General features: G+C 38.8%; 1 pseudogene; it reads left to right on the top strand.

The window, feature by feature from the left end:
• Positions 1-68: 68 nt before the first annotated feature.
• Positions 69-705, top strand: LOC110329187 (annotated as a pseudogene).
• Positions 706-12,696: the final 11,991 nt, after the last annotated feature.

Here is a 12,696-nt window from a genome sequence, read left to right on the forward strand (position 1 = left end):
ACACCAATGGCTTGTGCTGTAAAATCAAGAATTGACAAATGGGACCTCATAAAATTGCAGTCGCAGCCATGAGCAGCAAAGTCTCCCGCGACACCCTGTACGAGGCGGTGAGGGAAGTCCTGCATGGGAACCAGAGCAAGTACCACAAATTTCTGGAAACGGTGGAGCTGCAGATCAGCCTGAAGAACTACGACCCTCAGAAAGACAAATGTTTCTTGGGCACCGTCAGGCCCCAAGTTCTTGGTGTGTGTCCTGGGGGACCAGCAGCACTGCCATGAACCCAAGGCCGTGGACATCCCCCACATGGATATCAAGGCGCTCAAGAAGCTGAACAAGAACAAGAAGTTGGTCAAGAAGCTGGCCAAGAAGTACGATGCCTTTTTGGCCTCTGAGTCTCTGATCAAGCAGATCCCAAGTATCCTGTGCCCAGGCCTCAACAAGGCTGGCAAGTTTCCCTCCCTGTTGACACACAATGAAAACATGGTGGCCAAAGTGGATGAGGTGAAATCTACCATCAAGTTCCAGATGAAGAAGGTGCTGTGTCTGGCCGTCGCTGTCAGCCACGTGAAGATGACAGATGATGAGCTGATCTACAACATCCATCTGGCTGTCAATTTCTTGGTGTCCTTGCTCAAGAAAAACTGGCAAAATGTCCGGGCTTTGTACATCAAGAGCACCATGGGCAAGCCCCAGCATTTGTATTAAGATGCTCCAATAAATCTCAGTGCTGCCACTCAAAGAAAAAAAAAAAAAAGAAAGAAAATAATCATAATTAAAAAATAAATTAAAAAAAAAAAGAAAAGGTCTGTTCCACCATACCTGGATCTTAATTTAGCTGGGTAGGATCTTGCCCCAAGATTACCACTCTCTTAATTTATCTCCTTGAACTCTGGATTCAGCTTCATTTCACTTCCTGGTACCCCTTTAATACTCAAACCATATATTTTATATTTTTCCTTTCTCAGCTTGATATGCATGTTTAATATGCTCTTCATGAGACTTAACCAGAGAACAAAATTTATGAAGAGTGTTTCTTCCTTTGTCAATGCAACTAACCTCAGGCAAACTCTTCAAACAAGGGCAAAAAGTAGCCACATTTTCACCAAAAATAACACAAAAACAGTCTTCAGGCCACATACTGAAGTTCTTCTCCACTGAAACCTCTTGGGCCAGGCCTGCATACTTCAAATCACGCACAGCAATGAAGTCATCCATATTCCTACTAGAATATCTCATTAAGTCCCACTTAAAACATTCCATGGCTTTCCAAATCCACATTTTTCTAAACAAAAATGTGATTAGGCCTATCACAGCAATACCCCAGTCCCTGGTACCAACTTCTGTCTTACTCAAGGTCTTACTGCTCTGAACAGACACCATGACCAAGGCAATTCTTATAAGGACAACATTTAATTGGAGATGGCTTATAGGTTCAGAGGTTCAGTCCATTGTCATCAAGGTGGGAACATGGCAGCACCCAGGCAGGCATGGTACAGGAGGAACTGAGAGTTTTACATCTTCATTGGAAGGCTACTAGCAGAATACTGACTTCCAGACAGCTAGGATGAGGGTCTTAAAGCCCACACCCACAGCGACACACCTACTCCAACAAGGCCACACCTCCTAATAATGCTACTCCCTGGGCCAAGCATATACAAACCATCACAGTGGGATAAACATGTATGCTGGAGTATGTGCTTGTATGTACATATGTATATGGAAGGAAGAGGTTAATATCAACTATCTTCCCTGATCTCATTCTACTTTATTTCCTAAAGCAGTCTCCTGCTGAAACTGGAACTTAGCAATTCCGATGGTCCACTTGGTCAATTGTCTTTCTGATACTGGGATTATAGTGAGGCCACTATAGCTGACCAACTTTTATAGAAGTTCTAGAGATCCAAACTCTGATCCTTGTGATTCTATGACAAGTCTTTTATCTGCTGAGATATCTTTCAAGTCCCCATCATTTTGCATTTTCAAAAACAGTGAAAACAGTACTCTTTTCCATACCCTCTTGATTTTTTGTCCAGAATGTTCTCAAACACTCCCTCTACCCACCAGCCCACATAAACAACTGAGTGTGTAGACACACTCTCCAACCCTTTCCATCTCTTACCTTCTTTCCTTCCTATTATTCCCACTGCTGTCCTTACTCTTTTTAGAGAGAGGCATCAGTCCAGCTCCTACATGGAAGAATAGATGAAAACTTAACAATCCATTGCCCATCCTTTTCAGTGGATGACTGGTCACTATTAACCACCATTTTTAAATTTTATCAGACATTATTTCTCTTAGAACACCCTTGCCTCATCATTATTTTCTAACATATTCTCTATTATAAGAAAAAATATTATCATGCCTGTAAACAAAATACTTTGCCTTTTGAAAATAAAAGCAAAAGCTAAGGTTACATTTAATCTGTGGCTTGTTTAACTTCTACTGAATCTTTAAATGTTTCAACCTTCCAAATTTTAGCCAAAATTGTCTTTGTTGTTGTTGTTTATCAAAAAACAAGTAAGCAAAACAACTAATGAGCTAGAAAGATAGCTCACTGAGAAGAGATGTTTACTTCTAAGGCTGAAAATCTGACTTCAATCCCTGGGATTCACAGGTAGAAGGAGAGAACTGACTCTCAATAGTTATCTTCTGACCTCCATGAACATACCATTGTAACACACACACACACACACACACACACACACACACACACACACGTAGTAAAATATATTAAGGTAACTATTTTTAAGCTTTGCTTTATTTAACAATGCCCTCATAAGCATCTATACAAGTATCTGTCATAAAACAGGTATTAATTAAATATTTTCCAGATAAAAAGCAATTCTCTTTCTCATCCTGTCCACCTTCACCAATATCAACAGCACAGTCTGGTGCTGATCCTTCTACCACAGATCAGCAGCTTCCTGAAGAGACTTGTTTTCATTTTGGTAAAATAACATAACAAAACACAGAAAATGTATAAAGATGAGCAGATAAGCCACCCAAGTGTATGAGAGCAGCTGCCTTCTGCTTGCTGCTCAGGTAAGGATGATCCTGAGCAGAGAAAAATAAAAGAAAAGGCAGACACCCCAAGGTTATCTTCTCAGTCTCCCAATGGCCTCATACCCTTCTTAACCTGTGCTAGACTTAATCAACCAAATGCAAACAAAAACTCAGACAAGGCTTAAACTATAAGGCAAAAGGTGACTGAGGGCCTGAACATCACAGTCTACTACATTGAAGTGACTTAGATAATTCACTCAGCAAAAAATACTAAAATAATAAAATACTAAAAATAATACATTATCATAAATGAATAGAGTTGGGTAACAGATTTGTAGAAAATAATGAAATGCAGTTGATGGGAGTTGAGAAAAAATTAGGCAGCTGGGAACTGATGCCCAACAAATGCTGTAGACCAATCCATAGAGCAGATGACACACAACCATTCCATAGGCAATGGTTGGACAGTTTTGAACAAGCCAGAACAATTACATCAGAGCAGCCTATGTTTATTGAGCACATTATTTATATTTTATATATGTGTTATCTTGTATCCCTAAAGTACCATGTTTCTTGTTTCCATTTTTTAAAATAAGTTATAGAAGATAAAGAAGGTAGACATGCCGGACGTGGTGGCGCATGCCTTTAATCCCAGCACTCAGGAGGCAGAGCCAGGCGGATTTCTGAGTTCGAGGCCAGCCTGGTCTACAAAGTGAGTTCCAGGACAGCCAGGGCTATACAGAGAAACCCTATCTCAAAAAACAAAAAGCAAAAAACAAAAAAAACAAAAAAAACAAAAAACAAAAAAAAAAAAAAAAAAGAAGGTAGACAACAAAACTAAAAGATAGTTAGGCCTTGGGCCTAAGCTCATCCAACTAGAAGATTTCTAGCCAGCTTCCAATCCAGACATTTTTACACAGAACACCTCATGCCACAATGCCTCAAGCTCAGTCAGTGTTAGAAGGTCGATGGCAGAAGAGGAATGGGGCAGAACCAGGCCAGATGGTCAGAATTTTGGAACAGTGGAGTAATAATTTTCACTGTACCTAATAGGTTACATGAAGATCTAGCATGTTAGGTTGGTAAGCTGAAGCAGAACCTAACGTGTTTTGGAAAGAAAGGAGAGGTCCTAGATAGATGTCACAATATACTCAGATATAGTACACCAAAACCAACCTGTGTACAGAAAACCCAGAATAGAGACAAACGTCATCACTGTCTTTCCAGACCTAAACAGGATACTAGAAAAGAGTTTAAGTTTTGAAGAGGTTACGGATAGTAGTCCAAACAGGCGCTGCTATTACTTACATAGCTCACAAAGCCCAGGACTCAGAAACACGATGAGTTACAAAGTCTGTTCTAACTCAAAATCCACATAAAAATGAAGATGTTGGTGTTCATAAACTTTATACTGACTGCAGGTAATTCAATAATGAAAAATAATAAAACCCAGGGCCCTCCAAAACCCTTAGCAGAGACTTCATTTTTAGCTAGGTGAGTAAATGATAACTGCTCAAAGACCTATTTATTTAAGATAAATTGTTCCTTTAGAAACATTTACAAAGCTTTTAAGAACTATTTGTGGGTCCCATGTCAACAAGATCAGAATACCAAGTAGTAGAGAATAGAATTTTTTTTTTCAAAACATTGTGGAGAATTTTGATGATATGTATGACTTTTCCACATGAATACTTGCTAAAGGCTGTGATCAGGAGTTTACTGATAGAAATATTCTCCAAGCCTGTATCTCTGTGTGCCAGCTCTGATGAGTATATTGATTGCCACTTCCCTGATCAGTGTGAGGTTGACACCTCATTTCATGTACCCTGGTTACTTTAGGGACCCAACCTGTGTAGTCCTTCAGTTGGAGAGTAGAGGCCATCTAGATTTAGGCACTTCAGCCATAGATGGTAATGGAGTAAGATGTAAACTGGAGCCTTCACAAGAGAATCATGAAGTCAACTGTGGATGAGCAGGAAACAGCTTGCAAAGTGGTTAAATGAACTGGAAACAGCAGTGCACAATTACAGAGATCGGTTTGAAGAGTCTGCGTCCCTAAAGCAATGGCAGATGTTCAGGGAGAATAGTTAGGATTGTAGCTTGGTTTGCTCCCATCTCCTGGACCTTGTTTTTTATCTTCCTTTTAACTTTTCTGTGTGATAGGTTTGAGGCAGGAGGCAGCTAGCTTCAAGGTCACCAACTGGCTTCTCTTATGAAAAATCATAATTGTTTTTTTTTTTGGAAGTTCCTTGGAACTGAGGTGGAAAAATTGTTCACATGTATTAATTTCATTTGATGAGCAAAGAGTCTCTTGGAATGACTTGAACAACTAAGGAATCTTTGATCATTTATGCTTAGGATCCAAAGTTTCTTGTCATTATCTCTTATTATTTATGGAGGGATCTTACCTGGTAAATGGCAGGAAGTAATCTCTACCTCCATTTATGACAGCTTCTGCATAGATTTGCCTCAATTATAACTTGGATTGAAATTAGGTAAGGAATTAAGTTACTGATAAGGGTTTCTGTTTTTTCACTGTGACCTACATATGCATAATCCACTTTGATGTCTTCCTCCTCATGTACACATTATCAGTTTTACTGGCTATGTGTTCGCCAAAATAAACAGGAAGATGTCTGCCTACAGACTTGGATTACCCTAGCTATAGCTTGCTTTTTATGCTATTTAGACACAACCAGGAATTAGCCATAAAGAGAAACTTGACTTTCTTTGGGGAGTTAACAGTATAGTGGCTTTTCTGAGAGTGTGTTTAAGGAGTCAGTGGCAAGAAGGTAGGAACAAATTAGAAAGAATTAAGAGTCCTTCTGACAATGGAATGTGATGATGTCACACAGCAGAGAAAGGGTAGACAGCGTCTTTTTTGGTACCAAATTCTTAAAAGAAGCAAGGCTGATAATTTCTCACAAGCACAGAAGTCAAGCTTGGAGAAGCAGCCATCTTTCAAAGAACTGTTCTTTAGATCAACAGATGTCCTAAAGACAGAACTTAGTTGGGGATAAACCCAAACAGAGCACCTGCATTCCAAAACCTGCATTTCCGGCAATAATGTGGCTATAATTTCCTCAAAACGCTGCCCTTGTTAAAACAGCTGACACAAGATAAAGTTGAAACCTATCCACTTGGCCCTTCTCTTGCACAACAGCCTTGGTTTTAAGCCAAAAAACAAGTACAAGCTGTAGTTCCAGTCAGCTTAATATAGTGAGGGGGTTGTGGAACACCTATTTTTTTTTTTTTCCAAGACAAGCAGGACCTTGCAAGAAGTAAAACTTCTTGGATGAACTTGCTGGATAAATAGCAAAACTGTGAGGTTTGTAGCATAATTATATCACAAAAGTTATAGGCAAGGAGAGTAACATACAAGTCTTGAATTGTTTGTTGTAATAGACAAGTTCAAACAATCTATAAAAAGTAATGTCACATAATTTAAAAATAAAGCATGTAAACAAATTGGCTGCTTCTCTGAGCTTGGCTGCTTCTCCATATTTGACTTCTGGCTCAAGTTCTATACAAGAGAGTGAGGGAAAAGTCAGGGTTGAAAATTAGATGGCCAGTCATCCAGCTCACTTTCTCTCATGGTGCATCTATCTGCCTTTTTCTTTTTTGTTTTTTCTTTTCTCTTTTTCTTCTTCTTCTTCTTTTTTTTTTTTTTTTTTTTTTTTTTTTTTTTTTTTTTTTTTTTTTTTTTTTTTTTGGCAGCTTTGTCTGTAAATGGAAATGATGCTACTATCTTCCTTCCAGGGCTCTTGGAAGGATTCAATCATAACTTTTACCACAACAAATGTTTGCTCTCATAGACTTTTGGCACACACCTTCTGTGATATATGTATATTACAAAATTATATTGTCCTCTCTCCGGATGAAGGAGATGTAGTGATGGAATAGAATGTCCCTTAGATATGCTAAGAGCTCTTTTTTTTTTTTTTTTCAACAGAATAAAAGACAAACAGACTTCTGTGCTTTGGACATTTCAAAGTCAGTTACTCTCCTAGTGTTACCAGATCCTCCAGGTGGCTGCTGTAATCACATGTGTAAATTAAACCGTTTCCAGTGTTCCTCTCCCAAAGCCAAGACCTTTGGGAACTCAGGCAGTATGCGGATGGATCAACGCTACCACATGATTAGTCAGAGAACAAATATTCCAGGTAAGCAGTTTTGTTTTCTCCCAAAGATTAAATTCATTCCCAGCTGTGGAGACTAATGGGCCCCAGGGATCTCTCTATATTTAACAAGGAGATAACTAAGTGGCAAAGTCAACAACCCTCAGAAGGCAGGTGCAGGAACCAAGCAACTCTCTTCCAAATGTTATTTTTTCCTTAAGGAAAATAAGACACACCTTTAAAACTAGAGCTGTGAAATCTGCACCATAGGGAAAAGACTCCAAACCAGGAGGAGGTTCTCATAAGCAATCAGCTCAAACTCTGTGAGAATGGAATTTAAGACATCAACTCCTTTCGCTTGATCACCCAGGCTAATATCCTTAAACTCAACTTTGAATAAAGTCTTTGCTCTGTCTGTCAAATCTAAACACCACTCAAGTGATTAATTCCTTTGAAATGTCTTTTTTTTCCCTCCACTTTTAAACTTCTCTGTCATTTTACCATCTCTTACCTAGATGATCAAGGGTCCCAAAAGTCATCTTTTAGACTCTTCAGGTCCAAGTAGCAGTATCAAACAAAACCATCTAAAGTCACACTTAACCTTAAAATGTAAATCCAACTCTGTGTGGTCTTTAAGTCTCATTCATCTTTTCTACTCTGTTTTTAAGGCCCTGCATCATTTCACCACACCCTACCAATTTGGCCTTGTATTCCAGTTAGACTGGCTTTCTTAACAGGCTCCCATGGATAACAAGACACACCCCTGCACTGCTTGACTGCCCTTCTTTACATATGTTATTGGCCCTGTACTGACCTATCCTTCATCTCCAAATTCAAAGCCAGATTCAATTTACTCTCTAGGAGTGACCATTATCTCATGTCCTGCTACCCAAGAAGCCCCTCTCTATGCTTTAAAAGAGGAGTGTCATTTAACATACGCACTGGACCTGCCTCCATAGCTAAATCATAAAGCCGGTCACAAAATGCTGCTTCCCCATGACCAACACAATCTTAAACACATTTAATAATTTTCCTTTGAGTAATTTTTCATACCTTTACTGCTATCTATGGAATTTTCTTGATGAAATCAACCTTTTTTGTCACCAATATTCAATTCAGAAAAACCTCCACATCCTGTAAAAGAGAAAAGGCATCAGAGGACTGACATGGATCACTGAACAGTGGTCATGGAGATCTGACTTTGAGGTCTCAGGTCACTGCCAATCAAGCTCTGTGATTCCAGGCAAGCCACATAAGTCTGAGTATAATGGAAGGGCTGAACTCTGTGGCCTATGTGCTCTCTCCTACTTAGTTTTTCCTTAATTCTGTAATTGCCAGTAGGGCACCAAAGTCTAATCTGGTTCTATATGGAAAATAGAGGGGTTTCTCTTCAGGACCTAGGCCCTAGGGCTTTCCAATTATAAGCACAATGTTAATTAGCAAAGTCATTACCAAACATTCTCATTTATTAGATGTGTTATATTAATCTTCTAGTACCAATACAAAAGGGACAATTGATTACTTCCCATTCAACATATCTTTTGAACTATCTTAAAATTGGACTATGTTGAATTTGGACATCATGAAGCTATATAAAAATTTTAAGTAAGCCCAATTTAAGATTAGGTAGAAAGAAATCTAAGGATGCTGACTGAATGTCACCATGAAGAACTAAGAGGACTTTGTGAGTAAATCCTGACAAGACACATGTTTCTCCTACTTTCTAACCAAATGTATACTTTAATAAATAAATATCACCCAAGTCTACTACAAATTATTTATTCCTTTCCTTTTATTTTCTATTGGTCTAAGGATGAATTTCTTTGAATCATGGGAGGAGAGAGAAAATGTGATATAATAAAAGACTATGAACAATACTTTGCAAGGAATGGAGACAGGAAAGCATTCTGAAGGAGACCAGTGGACAAGAAAGAAATGATGTCTTCCAAAGGCATAAGTCATGGGAGCAAGGTATAAATATGTCATAAAGCTGGGTTCACTGTGATTTTACTGTGATTTCCTTCACTTGTTACTTTTCTTTTATTTATTCTTTCAGTGCTTCAATAGTAATGGTGACCACTTAGACCTAATTAGAGGAAAAGGCAGTGTCTGAAAGTTAAAGAATTAACCACCAGGCCACGTATAGTGGCAAACACACTTGTGAGGCAAAAAAGCAGGCGGATCTCTGTGACCTTGATTGACAAAGTGAGCTTTTTGACAACCAGGGCTACATAGAAAGACCCTGTCTCAAAAACAAACAAAAACAAAAGAAAACAAGATAATGACAACAAAAGATGACAAAGAAGACAATGAATGACAATGGCAAAGAGGGAGAAGAAGAAGAAGAAGAAGAAGAAGAAGAAGAAGAAGAAGAAGAAGAAGAAGAAGAAGAAGAAGAAGAAGAAGAAGAAGAAGAAGAAAAGGAGGAAGAGGAGGAGGAAGAGGAGGAAGGCAAAGATGAAGATGAAGAAGAAGCAGAAGCTACCATGAAGAAAAAGAGGCCAGGAAATTTAAAGACACCCCAGATGCAAGTTAGCATGGTCCTCACTGAGCTGTGATCATCACACTAGCCCTAGAAGACAGGTAGCATTTTAATCATTACACGTTTGTCATGGTTTGAATATGCTTGATCCAGGGAGTGGCACTATTTAGAGGTATGACCATGTTGGAGTAGGTGTGGTAATGTGAGTATGGGCTTTAAGACCCTCATCCTAGTTGCCTATAAATCAGTCTTCCACTAGCAGCCTTCAGGTGAAGATGTAGAACTCTCAGCTCTGCCTGCACCAAGACTGCCTGGACACTACCTTGGTGATAATGGATTGAACCTCTGAACACGTAAGCTAGCCACAATTAAATGTTGTCTACAAGTTGCCTTGGTCATGGTGTTTGGTCATGGCTTACAGCAGTAAAACCCTAACTAAGACAACATTATAATTGAACAAACTAAGGCTTTGGAAAATTTAGTAATTTGCCTTAGACTACGTGCTAGAAAGTTGCAAGGTCCATTCCAAAAAACCTTGTTCTGCTGGGTCTATAGTTCAGTGACAGAACACTTGTCCAACATAGGCTAGGCCTCAATTTCAGTCTCCAGTACCAGAAAGGAACAGACAACAATAAGCACAAAAAAGCAATAAAAGCTGAGTCTTTCTCACTCTATACAAAGTACCTTCCAGACCATACTACAAACTAATAATGACACATGAAGCCACATGGTAACAGCAACAAATGCAAACCTCTACAGCTACTGCTATTCACAGGCATCTCCAGTTCTTCCAAGCTGTTCTTGTTTTGTGCAAAACAAATCTGAAAGCTAGGGAAGGTGGATGGGTAGCTTGTCTCCCATCAGAGCCCAGAGGAATGTTTCCCTCTGTCAAGCTGTAACTGTAGCCTCTGGTTTGAGCAACATGTGAAGTTCGTATATATGAAACTTCCCAGCATGTAGTATAAAACAACAAGGAGGCCACAGGGGATCAAAGAAAGCAAAGCACTGTGATCACTTTCTGTTCTCTGCTGGTTTTTACACACACACACACACACACACACACAGAAAGAGAGAGAGAGAGAGAGAGAGAGAGAGAGAGAGAGAGAGAGATGCATGCATACACATGCAAAAAAGCACATCTATTGCTATAAAAGGTCCCCCAAAGTTCTTTATTATAAATGTATCCTCTTCTTCCCATAAAACAAAGTAAAAATAAATAACTAAATATTTTACACGTTTGAAAACTAGAGTAATAATAATAACAATGTGAAAAGCCCCAGGTGGAGGGCAGGTAGGGGGGCACTCTGGTAGCTAAGAGGCTGTTTGGTTCTCCTGAGCTGAACAGCTGCCACACCTAAGAGGACTCCGGAGGGGCCTACGGGTCACAGCCACAATAAATGTGTGAAGCTTCCAGGCTTGAGAGAGGATGCTAAGTAAGATCTGGCCCCGCCTGCTCTAAGCCAAGCGCTTAGGCTTCATGGATACCAGTTCTAAATCATAACCCTAGCAAGGAGGCTTTGTTATATGCCTGCTCAGTCACTTTTCTTTAATCCTAGTAACCCATAAAAACTTCAGTAGGCTATGCTCCCCCAGTGTGGGGCAGGGGAGGAACTGAAGCCAGAAAGAGAATTAAATCTCATTAAGGACACAGGTTTTGTGCTAGGGACCTTAGTACTTAATCTTCACAATAGCTCTTAACTTCTTAGTACTGATTTAAAAAACAAAACAAAACAAAACAAAACAAAACACCAGGAAGGAAAACATTAATAAGTCTGGGAGACCGTGGAGCCAAAGATCACACAGCCAGGGCAGAATATAAGTCTGTCCTTAGAAGAGGGCTCTGGAAGACAAAAGTTATAGCATCATGTATTTGTCTAATTCTTACCTGCTTGTTTCACCAGGAATTATATGCACTAATCAGCCATTTTAAACTTTATTTTTAAAAAGCAAAACTTCTTTGAAGTTCCCAACTTCCTGTTCCTTTCATTAGCAATAGCTACTACTAATAGAGTATCAAAACAGGTTATACATACAAAGATACATGAACTCACCCATGTGCACATGGACTTCTTTCTTTTTAGGTAAGAAGAGCAACATTGGTCTTCCACTTCAATACATTTAAATTAATGGCTAAAAGAATCTCCTTTACTGATGTTAACTTATTTAAATAGCCCTCTATGAAAGACTTTAAGTAATTTTTTACTTAAAATTGTGTCCAATTTGTTGCTGTTACAAACAATCTTATATAAATATTTTTGTACAGTTTTATTGAAGATAGATGCCAGTGTGCTTTGGGGATAATCTTAGAAGTAAAGTGTATTGGTCAGGAGCATTAGACTATGTGCACTTAAGGTCTTGATAATGTTACAGAGACCCTGAAGGACGATTAAGGAAAAATTATTTCCTTTGGTAAAGCAAATGAAATTTCTGGCCATAAGTAAAGACTGAACATTCCAGCTGGGTGGTTGAATCATCTGGATAAAGTACCATTCCTCATGAAGGCAGGCCCCTGAGCTGTGCTAAAGAAACAAGAGGAATAACTATGCCTTTAATGAGATAATGTCCCTTACCTTCCCAGAATTCCTGCCCCTTCTGCAGTCTCTTACAGTGTAGCAGATACTCAGTTTTGCCAATGTGTCTACACTTCTAATTACTAAGAAAAACATAGCTTCTTTTTGTGTTTCCACCTCTTTTTTTAAGCATGCTTTGTCTAATACTTTGGGCTCCAGTATTTCTCTAAAGGTCTGTATCGTATTGCTGACCTCCAAGCTGACAGAATTCAAATGTTGTAGCCTTTCTTTTCTCCATTTTCTTCTAAGAAACTATTGAGATTTATGGTTGCCACCCTGTATGTTTTTTCTGTGTTTTTTGTTTTGTTTTCCTTTTAAACTCTACTGAAACTATCATATGGCATCATTTGAATCCATTCTTTTTACTTTTAATCCATTCTTAAAATTTATTAACAAAACTAAGAACCCCAAGAGAGTACCCAGACTTCCAGGTAACAATAGCTAGAACAAAAAATGCCTGCAGGCATTAAAATATATAATATATATATATATATATATATATATATATATATATATATATATA

The sequence above is a fragment of the Mus pahari genome, chromosome 11 (genome assembly GCF_900095145.1).
Source record: "Mus pahari chromosome 11, PAHARI_EIJ_v1.1, whole genome shotgun sequence".
Taxonomy (NCBI): Eukaryota; Metazoa; Chordata; class Mammalia; order Rodentia; family Muridae; genus Mus; species Mus pahari.